This window comes from Pseudorasbora parva, chromosome 3, assembly GCF_024679245.1.
Source record: "Pseudorasbora parva isolate DD20220531a chromosome 3, ASM2467924v1, whole genome shotgun sequence".
Lineage (NCBI taxonomy): Eukaryota > Metazoa > Chordata > Actinopteri > Cypriniformes > Gobionidae > Pseudorasbora > Pseudorasbora parva.
This window is the reverse complement of record NC_090174.1, coordinates 11,218,443-11,236,475: the sequence shown is the minus strand read 5'-3', so window position 1 is coordinate 11,236,475 and position 18,033 is coordinate 11,218,443. Positions and strand designations below refer to the sequence as shown.

At 39.4% G+C, this 18,033-nt stretch overlaps 1 long non-coding RNA gene and 1 pseudogene across 1 annotated transcript; one reads left to right on the top strand and one right to left on the bottom strand.

The window, feature by feature from the left end:
- The first annotated feature begins 193 nt into the window (after positions 1 to 193).
- LOC137072203 (5S ribosomal RNA) lies at positions 194 to 310 on the top strand (annotated as a pseudogene).
- A 12,560-nt stretch (positions 311 to 12,870) lies between these two features.
- On the bottom strand, positions 12,871 to 15,696 carry LOC137071745 (uncharacterized). The gene is made up of 3 exons (XR_010904482.1): positions 15,587 to 15,696; positions 15,303 to 15,478; positions 12,871 to 12,995 (listed from the first exon to the last, which is right to left on the bottom strand). It is a non-coding gene; the product is annotated as an uncharacterized lncRNA (long non-coding RNA).
- Positions 15,697 to 18,033: the final 2,337 nt, after the last annotated feature.

Here is an 18,033-nt window from a genome sequence, read left to right as displayed (position 1 = left end):
AGGCTGTGGGTCATTTTGAGGACACATGTGAAAAAGTTTTTTTTTGTAGCCTACACTTAAACCCTAACCAAATTATCAAGTTAAACCCAGTAAACTTCAAATTGTGACTTGTGACATTAGAACAAAACATATCAATATGATAACATATTTATAACACAAAATTGAACAATACTGTTACATATACTGTTACATAACCAGCAGCCATATCACCCTGTAGCCCAAGACTGGTTTCCCACTGAAGCTAAGCAGGGCTGAGCCTGGTCAGTACCTGGATGGGAGACCAACTGGGAAAACCAGGTAGCTGCTGGTAGAGGTGTTAGTGAGGCCAGCAGGGGGCGCTCACCCTGTGGTCTGTGTGGGTCCTAACACCCCAGTATAGTGATGGGGACACTATACTGACAAAGAGCACCGTCTTTCAGATGAGACGTTAAACCGAGGTCCCGACTCTCTGTGGTCGTTAAAAATCCCAGGATGTCCTTCGATAAAGAGTAGGGGTGGCATCCTGGCCAAATTTGAAAAAAACAAAATAATTAGGTTAGTCATTGTCTGTCTCCATCAGAGGTGGTAAAAGTACTCAAAAGTTATACTCGAGTGAAAGTATATATACCTAAATAAAAAAATACTCCAGTAAAAGTAGAAAGTCCTCCATTCAAACATCACTTGAGTAAAAGTACAAAAGTATCAGATTTAAAACGTACTCAAGTACCGAAAGTAAAAAGTAAATATTCAAATTAACTGTAAATATCAATAATTAAGCAGATAAAATCTTTTGGGACTGATATGCAATGCTTTAATTGAACAAATTATAAGATTAGATACTGCAATTAAGAATTTGTTAGATTTGCAATTAATAAGAGACAATGAAGCACCTTAACGCAGTATAGGGGTTAAACTTAAAATAGACATGTTCCATAACATTAGCTCCATAAAACAGATGAGGAGCAAGATACTATTAACTAATTCAAAATTAATTCAAAAGCCATAATAAAGCCATAACCACAATGACATATTACGTAACAATTAGTTAATAGTCATGTGCCTCAAAAAGTAAAGTCATAATATAATTTTGCCAATTGTTATGATTAATGATTAATTAAACACAACTGAGAGTCGGAATGCATGGCTTTGAATACATGAATTTACATTATTAGTTAATTCAATTTGTTTTTAGGGAATTAATGATGTCAATAGCAATTCCTATATTACTTAATCTATTAATCATAGAGAATGTTCATTAGTTGCTGATGCAGTAATCATTAATACATGGTTTAGTTCTTCATTAGTAATACATTAACTCATGATTATCTGTGCATTAGTTAGGCATGAATTATAATAGTGCACCTGTATTGTAAAGTGTTACTGATGTTTTCATAGTAAATTCTCTGCCGCAAAATAAAAAAGTTGGGGAAACACTGAGCTAACGTTAGTGTGGCAAACCTGACTTGTCAGCTTTTCCAAGTCTATACCCGACTGGATCATCCATGACCGACCTGACCGGTTTGGAAATCAAGTGTAATAAATACTTAATACTTGGAACTGCATGGGGAAATGTATTGGAGTAAAAAGTAAACTTTGCCTTTAATATTGTAGTGGAGTAAGAGTAAAAGTAGATGCAAATAAAATATACTCAAGTAAAGTACAGATCCCCGAAAAAAATACTTAAGTAAAGTATCAAAGTATTTTTACTTGATTACTTACCACCCCTGGTCTCCATCAGTTTAGTTTAGTGATTGTGCACACAGAAAAATTGGGGGGCAAAATTGTACCTTTAGGGGTACAACAGCTTGTTGCTGGGGAAGTACCATTAAAAGGACAACTTTGTTAGCCTAGAAATCTAGACGCACCCTAGCGGCAGCAAATTTAATCTGCCCGCAAGTGTCTTCTAGGAACTTTCAATACCCTTCTGAGCTGTATTCCCCTCACTCTGGACGGGCCAATCACATCGTGTATAGAGTCGGTGGGCGGGGCCATAATGACGACGGCCGAGTTGCGTTTGCGTGCTTCTAGTAAACACAGAAACTGGCGAACGACGACGGTCTTTCAAATCAGCTTTGACAGCGATTCTGGAAGACTTGGAGTTAAGCTTTTCTCTGAGAAAAGAACAGAATGGCACTGAAGCCGACCGGATACGGCGAATGTTTAATCTATCAACAAGCTCTAATTCACCTTCGTTGCTCTGGTTGGTGGTAGCGCTATCCTATCGCGTGCAGAGGGATTTTGAAAGACAACCGTTTATCCCGCCCCGTGGATTGAGCCCTGTCAATGGTGAGTTTCCAGACCAAACCTCTTGATGTGGGTCTGGCTTGTCAGGCTACAACTTTGTACCATTTTTTCCACAAAACGGTTCATAGTAGTAGTCATTGTTTTAATTATTTCAAAGCATAGTGACACGACGCCACTACCATGCATGCAGAATGTAAAGTGCTGTGGCTGGTCAAGGAAGATGAGCCGACCCAGTGAGCTGCAACCTCCAATTTCATCTTGAACTGTAAGCCAATGGTTATAAGAGGCTGGATTGAGAGGATGTGTACCAGTAACGAAACCAGTTGTTAGTTTATCTACCACAAAAAAAACAAAAAAACACCTTACATATGCCAAAGAATAAAAGGACTGGAGTGTGGAAGATTGGAGCCGTGTTCTACAGTCCAACAAGTCCAAATTTAACAAGCATTTGATGGTGTCAGATGATAACTAGAGTGTTTTAATAGCAAATATATGTGCTGCACCATGTGTGTGAGTGGCTCTGGTTTCCCCCACAAGCCAAAAACATGCAAATTGTCCGTAGGTGTGAATGCATGTGTGTGAGACCCAAGACATGTAATGGGGAGGGTCGGGGAAAGATCAAATGGCCAAAAATGACATCCACACAGTTGACAATGTTTCATTGCATCATGGTAAATTATACGATTGATCCGTGGAACACGTAAATTTGTTTTACATTAATATTCGCTATTGTAGATATATATATATATATATATATATATTAGGGCCGGGACTTTAACGCGTTAATTAAGATTAATTAATTACGTGACTTTAACGCGTTAATTAATTACGCAAAAAAAAAAAAAAAAAATTAACCGCATTTATTTTTGCACCGCGGAACGTTTTTCAATGAATCAGTTTCGACGGACCGATTATACTGGAACACCAACTAGCGCGACAACTACAACAACAAACCATGGGTGCGTCTCAATCCGCTCCCTAGTTCAGTAGTCAGGGCACTGATCAGGGAGTCAGCCCATTGACTTATGTCTTGATCAGTGCCCTGACTAGGGAACTAGGGAGCTGATTGAGACGCAGGGCATGCGTGAACATGAACGAAGAAGCTGATGAGACTGCTTTGCTTGGCCCTGTGGATGGGAAATTTTGTTTTAAAAAACGAAAGAATGGAAGCGTCGTCAAGAGCATGGTAGTGTGCAAGCTATACAACAAGGAATTTGCGTATCACCGCAGCACATCGAGCCTCAAATATCACAAATATGCTTTTGCTAAACTTAATGGCAAACATTGCGCTGGTCTGCTGGACTGAAATAAATAAACAATATTTTGTTGATTAAGCTTATGTTTTCAGTCATTATTCAATGGTATACTAAAAATACATGTGCAAAATTACTTCTCATTGTTCTCAGGTCAAATATTTATATGCGATTAAAATGCGATTAATTTCGATTAATTAATTACAAAGCCTCTAATTAATTAGATTAATTTTTTTAATCGAGTCCCGGCCCTAATATATATATATATATATATATATATATATATATATATATATATATATATATATATATATATATATATATAATTTATTTTTATTTTGTAAATGACTGTTTGCTTAATTCCATAAGTCCATGGCCATAAGTACAGCTTGGCATTAATGTGATTCAATCACGCTGTCTGCCAAGGCACAGACAGATTTCACAGTGTGCTTTGCATAAAAAAGGAAGATGGAGGCTTTCTCATGAACAGAACTGCTTTGTTCAGCTAGATGACATCTTTGAGAAACATCAAATGATGTGCTCTCGGGCCTGTTGATGTCCTGTGGTAAATTTCAGTCACAGCAGCATTATTATACATTTCAACAAAGCATTATTTGATCAGTGTGAAGCCAGTGTATTGTGTTGCTTTATGAATGCTGAACTGGATGAAAAGATTTGACTGCTTACTGCTCTTGCAGACAAACACACACATTATTGTGTAGAGGGTCGTGGAAAGTGGACATCAAGACCAAATGATGCCTGGACCATCTGGTGTGCATACAAACTGCATTTTTGGGGGAAGCGTAATGGTTTGTTGCAACATGTCCTCCAACCATACGCCTGTATAGGTCGTTTGTCACTTCCTAGAAATACGACCCATAGAAGCGTATACTAAAGTTGCACCCCTATCAACAATATTTTAATTAAAGGGGGGGGGGTGAAATGCTGTTTCATGCATACTGATCGTTTTACACTGTTAAAGACTTCCTATCCCATCCTAAACATAGACAAAGTTTCAAAAGTTAAGGTGGACGTTTGATGGGAGTATTTCTTTGTCAAAAATACTACTTCCGGTTAGTCATAAGTTTCGGCAAGTTTTTTGCGATCATGCGTCCACTTGACGTTAATGGGGGCGGAATTTCCTTGTATGGGCCTTACGGACAATTCTACCGGAAGAGCGTGAGAGAGAGAGAGGGAGAGAGCGAAAGCAACAGGCTACGCCCATCAAAGCGCTGGCTTGTAGGATGCGCTGCACAGGTGATGTGCACATAACAATGTCACCAAAAAAGTGCGTTTTTGGTTGCCAGACCAAGACAGTCCTGCACAGATTCCCCCAAAACCCCGCGGTAAGGCAACAGTGGATGGAATTTGCTTTTCCAGATCAGCAACTGAGTTGCGCGAATGTTTATATCTGTTCGCTGCATTTCGGTGCCGATTGTTTCATAAACAAGGCCCAGCTCGACGCCGGATTTTCCGATCGCCTAATGCTGAATGATGGAGCAGTCCCAACGATAAAGGTCCCAACGTTAGAACCGCAGGCGGTGAGTGAGACTGCTTCAAATGTCTGTGTTTTTGCCTATGCTCATCAAGTAGCCCAAACATGATCACGTATAGTTAATTGATCAAATGGAGCATGCGATGTGTAGTGCGTGTACATTTGTTTAGCTGGCCACTATATGTGTAACTTTATGTTTGTGTATTGTAAAAGCACTCCAAACAACAATACACAAAGAGGGGGGAAATATGTTGAACTAAATAAGCGCGCTTCTTCATTCAAATGTGCTACTATTCCGTGTCTTTCTATGTAAACACTAACTTAGCCTGCCGTGCAAAACCAGTCCGCTTACTGTCTACACAAACCACGCGTAAACACACAAACACACGTGCACAACTGCACTTCCCACATGTACACCTTCAAAGACAAAAATACGACGATATAATTCAAGTATAAATATGTAAATAACACAAGCCGCTAAGCATATTATATAGTTAGTGTATAACTTGTACCACATAGAGACGTCCTGCTCTAGTCGTTTTTGCTGCTGCTCCTGTTCAACTGCAGCCTCTGGGTCTGATTCCGGATCATAGATGTATGGCTGTATCTGATTAAAAGCCATATTTTTATTTTGAATAAAGTTTTTTCCCGCTGTTAGGGATGACAGCTTTACGACGCACTCAACACAATAGCAGCGGCGAGCACACGTCATTCTTTAGCTCCGCTCACACGACACGCCCCCACCCGCTCGGCTTTTTTCGGAAAGACTCGGAACAGCGCATCTTTCTTATATAATTATTAAAAAACTAAAGACTTTTCGGAGATATGCAGGATGCAATGCTACTCTATAGGTACTCAAGATTGACATGACACTGACTGAAACTGAGTGTTTCACCCCCCTTTAATTAAATACGACGCACAGGAGCATTTTCTAAAGTTGTACTCCTATTGACAGCAGGACACTTTCATTTTAAAGCATTTTTTCCTTTCCCTTTTCCCTGTAAACTGAAGAATGTTTTATTTTTATATCAGACCATTATTGTGGATCTGACCATTTTATTTTATTTTATCTTATTTTTTTTTATTATAATTTTATTTTATTTTATTATTATTATCTTTTTTTCTTATCTGTTTTAACTATGCTTGTTTTAAAAAATGTATTCCTCCATATGGTATTCTTTTTTTTAATGCATTTGTTACCACTGTTTTAATTAATTTCTATGTAAAGCACTTTGAATTGCCATTGGGTATGAAATGTGCTATACAAATAAACTTGCCTTGCCTTGCCTTTTATCTGCTTAATGTTTCAGGTTTTGCACAGCTCAGTTGGTAAAGCATTGCACTACACAACAACATGTGATCATGCAATCGTGAGTTTGATCCCAGGGAACACGTGTGCTAAAGTGTGTATGCACTATAAATCACTGGTTAGGTTTAGGGATGGGTTGAGTGTAGTTGTAAATTTAAAAATATATTTTTGCTAAATGGAAATATGTCAAATGGTGATTAAAAAGTCCACACATTTCATTAAAATGAACACGCATTTTGATTGGTAACTACAGTCATGTCATTTCATGACGTCAGACGTAACACGAAACTGTCATTATTTTTACCAGCTATATGGCGCATGCGCATAGTCAAACGTAAATAAAGGTCGCAATAAAGTGCTTGAAAGACGACCTATAGTCGTATTTTTTTGGAGGACAGGTTGGTTTACCTATAATCTTTTCCTAAATATTGATGCTTTTAGTTGGTGTTTCTAATTGTATTCTGTTTTGTTGGTTACTGATGCAATGCCCCCTGGAGTAAAAAGAAGGGCTCTGACCTTCTTTCGCTCTCAGACTGTGCCCCTACAGGCTGTTTGTGTTGGTCAAAATGGTTCAAATCAGGGCTCAGCTTGTTCCTGGAAGGGCTGATCCCCTGTTTTAATGCTGAGGATGAAACAAAGGACAAAGGAAATCACAGGACATGATTCTATCTCATGGCAAACATATTATGAGAGACTCATTTGAACAGCTATTCACCATGCACTTCACACCGCATTACTTCTTTGATTGATAGAAGATTTAAAAGAACAGTATTAATTTGTAATAGAACAGTTTTTTAATGTATTTACTGTGACTTTTTTTTTCACTGACTAGATGAATGCATTTTTTATTTAGCATTTGTATCATATAAGCCCCTCATGTGTGTTGCAGAGATTTTAACATGGCGGGGGTTGCATCGCAACAAAGAGGTTATCATTATATCTACAGATTGTCCTCTACCACCTTGAATCCTCAAATTATTCTTATTGGGTCCTGTGTCCTAAAATCTATAAACCTTTAAGTTTAAAGGAATCTGTTTCATTTTTTATCCTTTTGAAAATATCTTATAGTAAGTAATGGCTTGATGTTTAAGGATAGCTGAAAAATTCAAATGAGAGCTCATTAAATTTCACTATTCTCAGGAAAAGCCTCAAATACAAACTGTCAAAATTGTTCCTTATTTTGAAGGATGTTGGGTAGGCAGACTGCTGAGTGCAGTACCCGCGGGAAGGTAATGAGAAAATGAGAAGGGGGGTGATATATAGCCACCTTTGATCCTGCAATGCTTTTATCAACTGAATCAACTAACCGCAGTGGACGAGGCTGTAAATTTGACAAGCTGTTTACTTGAGTGTGTTAGAGAGAAAGAAATATAGAGAAAAGGAAGAACGACAAAGCCATTTATCACAAACCACTGAGCCATATCAGATGCAATAGGCCTAAGTCAGATCCATACTAATGTCTCTTTTTAGATGAGATACTGCAGTTTTTGAACAATGTTTGATTAAGGATAGTCAGGTTCATGAGGCAGCCATCTTGGTAATACAAATAATACAGACATTTTAGGAAAGCTATTTTGTAGCTAATCAAACTACAACCTACTCACATTAGGCTGACCTGATGGTTTAGGTTAAAGGCACAATATGTAAGTTTTCACCACCAGAGGTCGCATTTTTATTTTGATGAGGAGAATGGAACAATGGGAAATGTTCAGAGAATTCACGAATCAAATTCAAAATTGAATGCGATATTAGCCTGTGACTGATATGTGACTACTCGCCAAATGATTTGGTGGGTTAATGCTGCGCAGTTTTACGTATCCTCATCTGTAAATTGCTTTATATCTATTCGAGTCATCTGTACATGACTATTACTTGTACAATAAATAACAAATATTTGCTTACCTGTCTATTAAAACACATGCAAGAGCGTAATCTCTGTCAAGTCCAAGTTTGTCACGAAGCTCTCACCATCTTGAAAACATCACGCCGATATTGATCCTTGTTTTATTTATCCATTTGTCCCAAATCCTGCCTGCCATATTTGAGTTTTGGATTTTCTGTCCTCACCGATGAATAATCGTGAGCCATGATGATGCAAGATTCTGTGTAACCAATATTTCCTCATTTTTCCCCGTGTTGCCATGTTTCTACAAGCCGAAACCGAGGATATCACAGACATTATGTCATTGATAGGTGATTATTACAAGGGACGAGTCATTATTTTAAATTGAAATTTACACATCCTTGGGAACTTTTTGGATAACATACTGTATAAGTAATACGGCCGGTACCCTGAAATTGCTCTCTGACAGGAAACGATCAGACATACTTCTCCAATACACTTCTCTGAGAGAGCAAGCGCCTCAGTTCCACAACATACCCGGGCGGAGACTGGGTGAGAAGCTTGCAATTTCTTTCTTGGCTTTCTGAAATCTCTCAATGACAGTATTGACTGTGTTGTCAAAGAGGCCTGGAGGAGCTTCCATGCAAGAATGACTTGCCTCAGTTCAAGATGTGCCTCTCTCTTATTCCTGAGAGGTTCAACCAGAGATGCCTCTCCATGCCCCCCATAGCTAGATGCCAAAGAACGGCCGATTGCTCGGTGGCCCAGGGAGATAAATTTGTGGCATGGAGCAGCTCTGGACCACCCCCTTGCCTTCATCCGTGTACTTCAGCAGGTCAGCTTGTTATGCCTATAATAAATCCATCGTATGTAGACAACCACTGGTCTGACCCTTTCACATAAGCTTTTCCCACAAAGGACAATTAAACTCTGCATGGCTTGTTGGGTAGCTTTGGAGCCTTTAAAGACAATGCCGAATCAGGGGAGAGAACGCTGGCAAGTGTCTTTTCAACCCTACCTATTGCACCATATCCATGTTCATTTAGTCCCACAATTGAAGAATCATTTAAAAACGAGGGAAGAAAGACACGGGCAGAAAATTACTTATGCCGCCTTCACATGCTATCAGAAATTTGATAATTCCCACTTCTGAAGTCGGGATTACGAGCTCATCCCATTCAAATTTTTACCTAGGAAACTCATATTTACGATAATTCCAAGAGCACGTGGAGACAGCATTAGTCCCGGATCTCAGTCAAGTCTTCGATGTGGATGTTGTAATTTACTTGACAGGAAGCACTCGTCTAACTTGCAATACGCTTCCTGCTTCTCGGCTGGCCAGTCAGTATTTATCTAAGCTAGAGCACGACTCACAAGCTCCTCATAAGCAGGAGAGAGAGATGGTGAATCCTCAAACACCTCTGTTTTGATGCTAACAACATCCAACCGAACCCCCCCCCCCCCCCCCCCCCCCCACCGTAATGCAGCACAGGCAGTGAGACAAACAGGAAAAATTAAAAACAGAAAGCAAACAGAGTAGTATGTCTGAATACATAGAATTCGAAAAACAGTAGGCGAAAAGTACCTGGATGGATTCTGAAGTGGAATTCAATTGACACTTTACTATCCCATGAGGCCTCAGGAAAGGATTTGTGAATGTAGGTGAAGAGATGCAATTGACAGTGACAACATGGGAAGCAGAGCTTGATTGACTTGTTCAAAAGTAGATGTTGAGATTGCCCACCCCATGTCTATTTCACTTAAAAAGGCTAAATTTGACCTTACCTAATATTACTGTCTGAAATTTAACATTTCTGTCGTAAAACAGTTGTCAAACATGTTTAGCTACCTTTCACTCTTTTACCACTAAAACTGCTGGTACAGTAAAGCCCGCCATTTTGACAGACCATCTCAATCATTTTCACGTTGACGAACGATAGCTGAGGAAGACTAGTCTATAAATATATCTCATGTTACCATGGAGCGCAGCATCAAAAATAAATTAAATAAATTTAAATTAAATTAAAATAAATTAAAGTGGACCATCAATTATGCTTTTTTACATTTTCAACTTTCTTTAGTGTGTAATGTTGCTGTTTGAGCATGACGCCGTTGTTAGTGTTCCACCACCATTTGAAGTGACAAAGGCAGGTTTTTTTTTGGAAGTTTATTGACAGACCCTTGATTTTGACCGAGGGATCAAGTATACTCGCAAGTACACTTCAGGCAGATCCATAGACTATGGTGCAAGACGTTTGCGATGTCGTAATACAGAGCTCACACTTAATTTACCCACAAGTGATCAAGAGCTTATGGCGTTCCATTTACAAACCATTGCAAGGGTTCTGTCTGCAGGGAATGGAAGTAATGACGTACACGGCGAGGGAAGGGCATAAAAAGTGGACTCAAACACAGCCTTGAGAAGCTGAAATTTGTGGTTATCGTAAGGAGCGTAACAAAACATGCTGGAAACTGTTGACCAATCACAAAACATTGGTCCAGCCGACCAATCAAATCACATTTTACTTATCATTGTACTTATTATAGCTGTGTCTCATTTCGTTAAATTTTGAAGGCTGCGTCCTCCGGAGGACACGCCCTCTGTAGGATGCAGTATACGGAGTGTCCTCAATCAGAATTAAACGAGACGTCCTTCGTAGGACACACAGGCAGGAAGTATCACGTTGCTATGCCAACGCGTTCAGCCTCGTTGCGCTCTACCGCCAGTTATATGAAAAAAATTTTATAACTTGAAATGTTTCTGGTCTTGACAGCAATGTTCTAAACGTTTCAAAAGCACTAAACAGTTGTAATCCTTTTTTACAGGTTGTAAAAAAAACAACAACAAGCTTAAACTACTTACATTTAAACACCACACCTACGCTTGCATGTATATCTGGCGGTGGTGCCGTTTTTTCAAATAATATTTAAAAAAAAAAATATGACGGTTGTTAATGGCGACGCAAAGAATTGTGGGTTATCTCCAACCGTGATTGGATACACCTCATGCACACTCTGAATTCCTGTAAAAAAAGGTCGTATTTTAAGGTCGCATTTGGAGTGTCCTACTCACTTTTTTGAAATGAGACGGTCTTATGACGTATGCAACCTTCGAATGCGACCTCCAGAGGACGCAGCCTTCCGAAATTAGACACAGCTTATGTCATCACCTCACGTGTCGATCCTAGACAGACTTCTTCTACATTTTTAGTGTATATCTGTGGCAGAATTACAGTGCCACATACTGGTCTGGCATGTATACTACATCTTTTTGAGTCGTTTCAGTGGTTTTGTGTGTTTGCAGATATTTCTTGAGACATACGCTTATTGCTTCCTTTTTTTAGGTTAAGGGAAAAAAATGTTGGATAGGGAAAGCTCTGGCTTTGTGTGGATGTGGCCTTAGTACACCCTAAGATAATCAAGACTTTATAATATGAGGGACCATATTTGATTATTATAGGGACCTGTCAATGTGGTCGTTAATGCATAAATGTAGCTTCTTCAGTTCAACTCACACCAAAAAACGGATTTTCTATTTTTAAGGCGGCTCCAGCTAATGCTCATGTACATTAAAATGCAAATAAACAGCCAATGTGCTCTGTAACCAAGGCTATTTCACCTGAAAGCCAGGACTTCAATTCCTGCACACACCATATTGAGTGTTGCAGCATTTCTCATTCCCCTTTTACTGTTTGCAAGCATCAGCTCAAGCTCTCTGGTGTACATGATGTGTGTGTTACATGATTAGTGTCTAATTGTGTTAGCATGCTTAATGCTTCTTTAAGGGAACATCATTCTATAAGAGCGGTCACACTTACCCTGGAGGCATCTATAGTCACTCACAGGCAGTGACAAGCTAGTCCTAAGCAGTGACACTATGGGCTTTTAGGAGAGCAGGATTGGTTTGAGTCACACACATAGTGCTTTAGAAGTTGACAATCAGGGACATTAATGAATCAAGACTGCAAGTTCACTCAACCGGCTCAGACAGAATTCAACATCTCACTGAATGCTAACAGACAAACAAAACACATGCATACTGACCTACAACTGAAAGTCAATTATATATAAAATGTACAGGAAAACATATAGTTTATTGAACACAGGTTTGATTTAAAAAAATAAAAATAAAAAATAGAATTACTTCAATTATTCTGACTTAAAGTTTTCAGTTTAAAACCTGAGGAAGAAAATACACATTTGACTCAAAACCTTATACTGTCATCATGTCACAACTTACCCCAGTATACTGCTTTAATTTAATTTAAAAAAAAAAAAATTTTTTGCTTGCTTTATCCACATGCATATTTATTTGAGCAGTGCCATATTTTAATTATAGTTTTCTATATAATATCAGGGATGCAGAGCATATTAGCAAGGCTGAAAGGTAGGAAAAGATTTCCCCACTCTCACATGAGCTCTATCTGAATATGTTTGTGTTGTTTCCTGGGCACAAACCCATGAGAGCCTCAAAGAGGAGTTTCACAGAATTGCAGGTCAGTCATGTAGAAATCGGGTTAAATGACGTTCACACATATCTTGTTGCAACCTCTGAAAGTAAGCTAATAATTACAATTTCCTTTAGGATTTCTAGTGTTGTTAGATGCATTGATGCGCATATTCCCATCATCGCAGCTTTTGAAAATGAAACAGATTACAATATGGAATGGAAGAATACCAGAAAGAAGGGTAGTCCGAAATATATGCCATGTTAAATAAAGTATTCACCATTTATTTGGTCGTCTTTATTTGCTAATTACAAAAGCAACAGTTATTTTTCCTGTTTTAATGTTCTGTGTTACTATTCTTCCACCATCTTGTCTTCATCTGTCAGTGCTGGTGTTTTGTGAGTCTCTCTCTTCTTGCTGTTGGCTGAGTAGAAGTTAAATGTTAATTTCATTACCCTAATTCACAAATGAAACAGGTTGTGTGAAAAGAGCATCAGACTATGATGAAAAAGCTGCTGCACATTGAAAAGGACATTAAATGTTATTTATTTAATATGTCAAATGTTTGTAAAGTCTTTACCTGATTAAATAACGTTTTTATACTTAATTTTTAGCTGCTACCACATTCTCTTTCCTTCTTTTTTCGTACGTGGGATGAAAATGAACATTAGTTCAACAACTTACCATTCTTCCAGTTTCCACCTATTATATTATAACAATGGTTAAGAATTAAACTTGCGTTTGACCCGGAAATATGCGGGCATCTTTTTGTTGGGAACTGTTGCCATGGTGAATCCGAATCGTAATTTCGGAGCTCCATTGATCATGGCTTTTCATAGTCGTGGTGCCTGTGCTTAAAGGGATCCCCTGGTGTTGAGACTTGTATGGCTTAATATAACATAAATGATGTCTCTTACTGAATTATGTAGTAGAAAACCCATGAAAGATCTACGTTATTTTAAAAAATCGATTTTATATTTGGACCATGGGCGGCGCCATTTTGTTTGCGTTCTAGGTTGATGACGTAGATTGGTTGAACTCCTCAATCAGCTGGCATTACCCGTAGCTATTTTTACCACAACGCAACTCGAAAATTGTTTCAGAGTTAAACAAAACCAATGAATTGCTTTGTAATTGTACTTAAAACACACTCAAACATACATGTGCACACAAACTCACCTACACAAGTCACAAACAGATCGGCGGGTGGGCACACACACCTGACAGACTGCGCTGTCTCAATCGAGATGTTGGGCTGCTCAGTCTCCATGACAGGGGCTGAATCCGAAATCGACCCCTATACCAGCTGTTGTAAATCGGCTGTACACTGCGGTGCAACGTGAGACTGAATGACTGCACTCGAACATGTCCACTATGATGTCGGACAACACTACAAATGGCCTTCCCTTCAAATAATGCCCTATTTCAGGGTAAAGGGGGTCGATTTCGGATTCAGCCCCTGTCATGGAGACTGAGCAGCCCAACATCTCGATTGAGACAGCGCAGTCTGTCAGGTGTGTGTGCCCGGCCGCCGATCTGTTTGTGTAGGTGAGTTTGTGTGCACATGTATGTTTGAGTGTGTTTTAAGTACAATTACAAAGCAATTCATTGGTTTTGTTTAACTCTGAAACAATTTTCGAGTTGCGTTGTGGTAAAAATAGCTACGGATAACACCAGCTGATTGAGGAGTTCAACCAATCTACGTCATCAACCTAGAACGCAAACAAAATGGCGCCGCCCATGGTCCAAATATAAAATCGATTTTTTAAATAACGTAGATCTTTCATGGGTTTTCTACTACATAATTCAGTAAGAGACATCATTTATGTTATATTAAGCCATACAAGTCTCAACACCAGGGGATCCCTTTAACCATAGACAGTAAAAGAAATGGACTGAGCTATCCCATTGACTTCTACGGCGCTAAGTGAGGTCAGTAAAGGAGCACTCATTTCCTGATGGCTGAGTGAACTGCGCAGACTCAGACTGAGCTTGACGACGTAGATGTGACGTGAGCCTCCTGTCTGACAGCTGTAGGTCTTCTAGTAGTTGTGGAAAGTGAAATGTGAATCACGTTGTTTAAATATTTTCTCCCGTTGCTTTTGGCTCACTATGGGCTTCTCCCCATTCTTCCCCCTTGACTTTATCAGACTTTATGTCTCCACGTCCCCCCGACTGTCTCATAGACAGTAAAAGATTGCCTGCGAGCGTCTCCTCAGGTCTATACGGTAATTTCTCAACTGTGCGACAGAGTCGCATTGGTTATGACGCAATAGTTCACCTATTTTTACAAAAACAGCTTCTGCAGGGCGATACTGTAAGATACAACGGAGCCTTTTATGCATTGCCGTGTTTCTTTAGAAATAAACAATGGACAAATGGAGTCTTTAAACATCTCAGATGTAAAGTTATTCACTGTCAAAGTGACTCAAAAATGAATGGGAGTCAATGGGATGCTAACAGCAGGTGATGGCTTGGTTAGCAATGGCAGCCCCTATGGGTGGAACGCTTTCCGAGCGCTAGATTACCCCCTTGTGCTTAACTCAGAGTCAGTCTACTCAGAGTTGATTGAACTACCTCAATCCAGCTGTTCTGAAATCCAAAACTCAGTTTCCCATCTCAGGGTAAGTCAACTCAAATTTAAACTCAGAGTTGGTTGTACCTCCTTATTGAAACGGGCCCCTGTTGTTCATGTATTGTTTTGCCTGTGCTGTGTGTCATTGTGTCTTACCTTCATCTGCTGCTGTTCCCAGGACACCTAAATGAGGAGTGATAGAGCTGGTCGTGCACTCGCTGTCCTCAGTCTCGTTTCCAGTCCCGATGGGCATTGCACCTGAGGTGGTCTCCACAGCCTGTGTCTGTACGGATGGAAGTTGTTACACCTTCTTTCTGTTCATGTGTGTGTCACTATATACAGAAAATATAAACATAAGCTAGTTCAAAATATTAATAAAACAGTAATTATTGCTAAAAAAATAAATAAAAATAAAAATCTCATTAGCAAATAATTTTTACTTGTTGGTTACTTGAAGGTTTGGAGATTAAGATAAACTTGAAATTAAGGCAAGACACTGTAGGAAACCCATTATTTTCTCGGTTTGAGATTTTGGGTTATTTGTCTTCTTAGTGGAGACGTGTTCTTTGGAGTGATCATCAATCATGCTTCTCTATCTGGCAATCCAATGGACAGGTTTGGTTTTTTTCAGTTGCCAGGAGAACAGTACTTGCCTGACTGCATTGTGCCATGTGTAAAGTTTGGTGGAAGGTGGATTATGGTGTGCCGGTGTTTTTCAGGGTTTGAGCTTGGCCTTGACGTTATAGAAGCAGTTTGGAGATGGCCCCTTCCTGTTCAAACATGATTGCGCTCCAGTGCACAAAGCAAAGTCCATAAAGACATGGATGAGCAAGTTTGGTGTGGAGGAACTTGACTGGCCTGCACCGAGTAGATAGATAGAGAACCTTTAGGATGAATTAGAGCGGAGACTGTGAGCAGACCTTCTCGTTCAATATCAGTGCCTGACCTCACAAATGCGCTTTTAGAAGAATGGTCAAAAATTCCCATAAACACACTCCTAAACCTTGCGGAAAGTGTTTCCAGAAGAGTTGAAGCTATTATGGCTGCAAAGAGTGGGCCAACTCCATATTAAACCCCACAGATAAAAAAAATGGGATATCAATAAAGTTCATGTGCATGTAAAGGCAGATGTCCCAAACCTTTTGACAATAAAGTGTATCTATAGGTAGCCTGGATGCCAGCCGAATTTAGCCCCGCCCACAACATTTTTAGAGTCGGGCAATTCGGTCTGGCATCGCTCCATAGAGGAGTAATTATCCCCGAACAGAAACTGTTTGGACCAATGAAATCATCAGGGCGGGCTTTAGACAATGACGGACAAATGATACAAAGTAACGTAATCATGCACGTCATCAGTGGCGTAGCACCAAATTTTGGGCCCTGGGTACAAACCATCTTGCTGGGCCCCCGTACCATGTATAGAAAACGGACTTCCCTGCCTCGGGCCCTGGTTACTCAGTACCCTTTATCCCCCCAGTCCCACGCCCCTACACGTCATCAAAGGAGCTTGAATTATATTTACTTGAATCCTAAACGGAGAGCTTGTTTGTATCTGCATTAACCTTCATCATTTCTCTCAAAGATGATGATCATGTTGGCTAAGTACTCTGTGTATCAATAAATTCTTTTTTTTTTTTACAACACCGGCTAAGATCGTTTATTCCAGCGCATGTGCAGACAGGGTTGCCATGTTTTTACAACGAAATCCGCCAACTACTAGCCCTAAACAATAGCTTCTCGGGGGGTTCTCAGGGGAAAAAAATGGTGTTTGGGGGGTAACGTGTGTTATTTTGGCAAGGTTGCCTGCTAAAATTCGCACTCATGGGTCTATATAACACATAATAGTCGCTTCAACCCTTGGACATATAAAAAAAAACGCGGACTTGGCAACACAGTAGTTGAGCTGTTGACATTTGACTATGCGTCGCTTCGTTGCTCTGATTGGTTGTAACTTGTAGGTCTATCCAATTGATGTCTTTCCTGGTTCGGTTGAAACACGCCCCATAATCACAGCCCAATGGAGCAGTTTCAGACTCATATTCTGACTAGAATTGAGTATGACCACATCAGGCTAATCTATAGGTGGTTTTCTAAATTTTAATTGTTTTTTATTTAGACAGAAATATTGAGTTTTATTTTAAATACCTGAGAAAGTAAAAAAAAAAAAAAGCTGCACAAAAATGTATAAATGCACTGTGATTCAACTAGGAAAGTATGGTGATATTAGCTGACATAGTTGCAACTTGCAAAGTTATGTATAGTTAGTAAAATTTCTAATGTGGCCCACTGAAATAAAGAGTACCTGATATTTTACTGTAAAACAAGATAAAAATACAGGTTAAGAGAAAGATTTGAAAAAAAAGGCACAAAAAAGAAGAGACTGTATAGGGGTAATATCATGATGCCAGCTCGCTCCAACATGTTTAAGGAATTACCCTACACAAACAGTTTGTGATTATAATCGGAAAATCAACATCGGCTTTGTGTGGATCTGTTATGCTGGGTCAGATCTCACAATCACAGTCGAGTGGAGATGTGAGATACTGCTATGGTTGAATTCTGCTGAATATTTCACTGCACACTGATAACTATTCAAATCAAAACAGCCCCTGTCTGCTGAGCTATCATGTTCAAAAAAACACTATACACGATGATTATAATGATGGCTGTAGCCTGGGAACTATTGCATTTAACATTACCGCTGAACCAATGTGTGAATTATGTCTAGCATAACAAGGACACTTAATTTATTTTCATTTCATTTTGTTTCAAATAAAACATTCTCTGTTGCCTCACCAATGTCTGTCTTCACTTCTTACCATAAAGGAGGAAAAGACGGTGTACGGCGACAGTTATGTCATTGTCAAAACATGTTAGTGCTTTACCA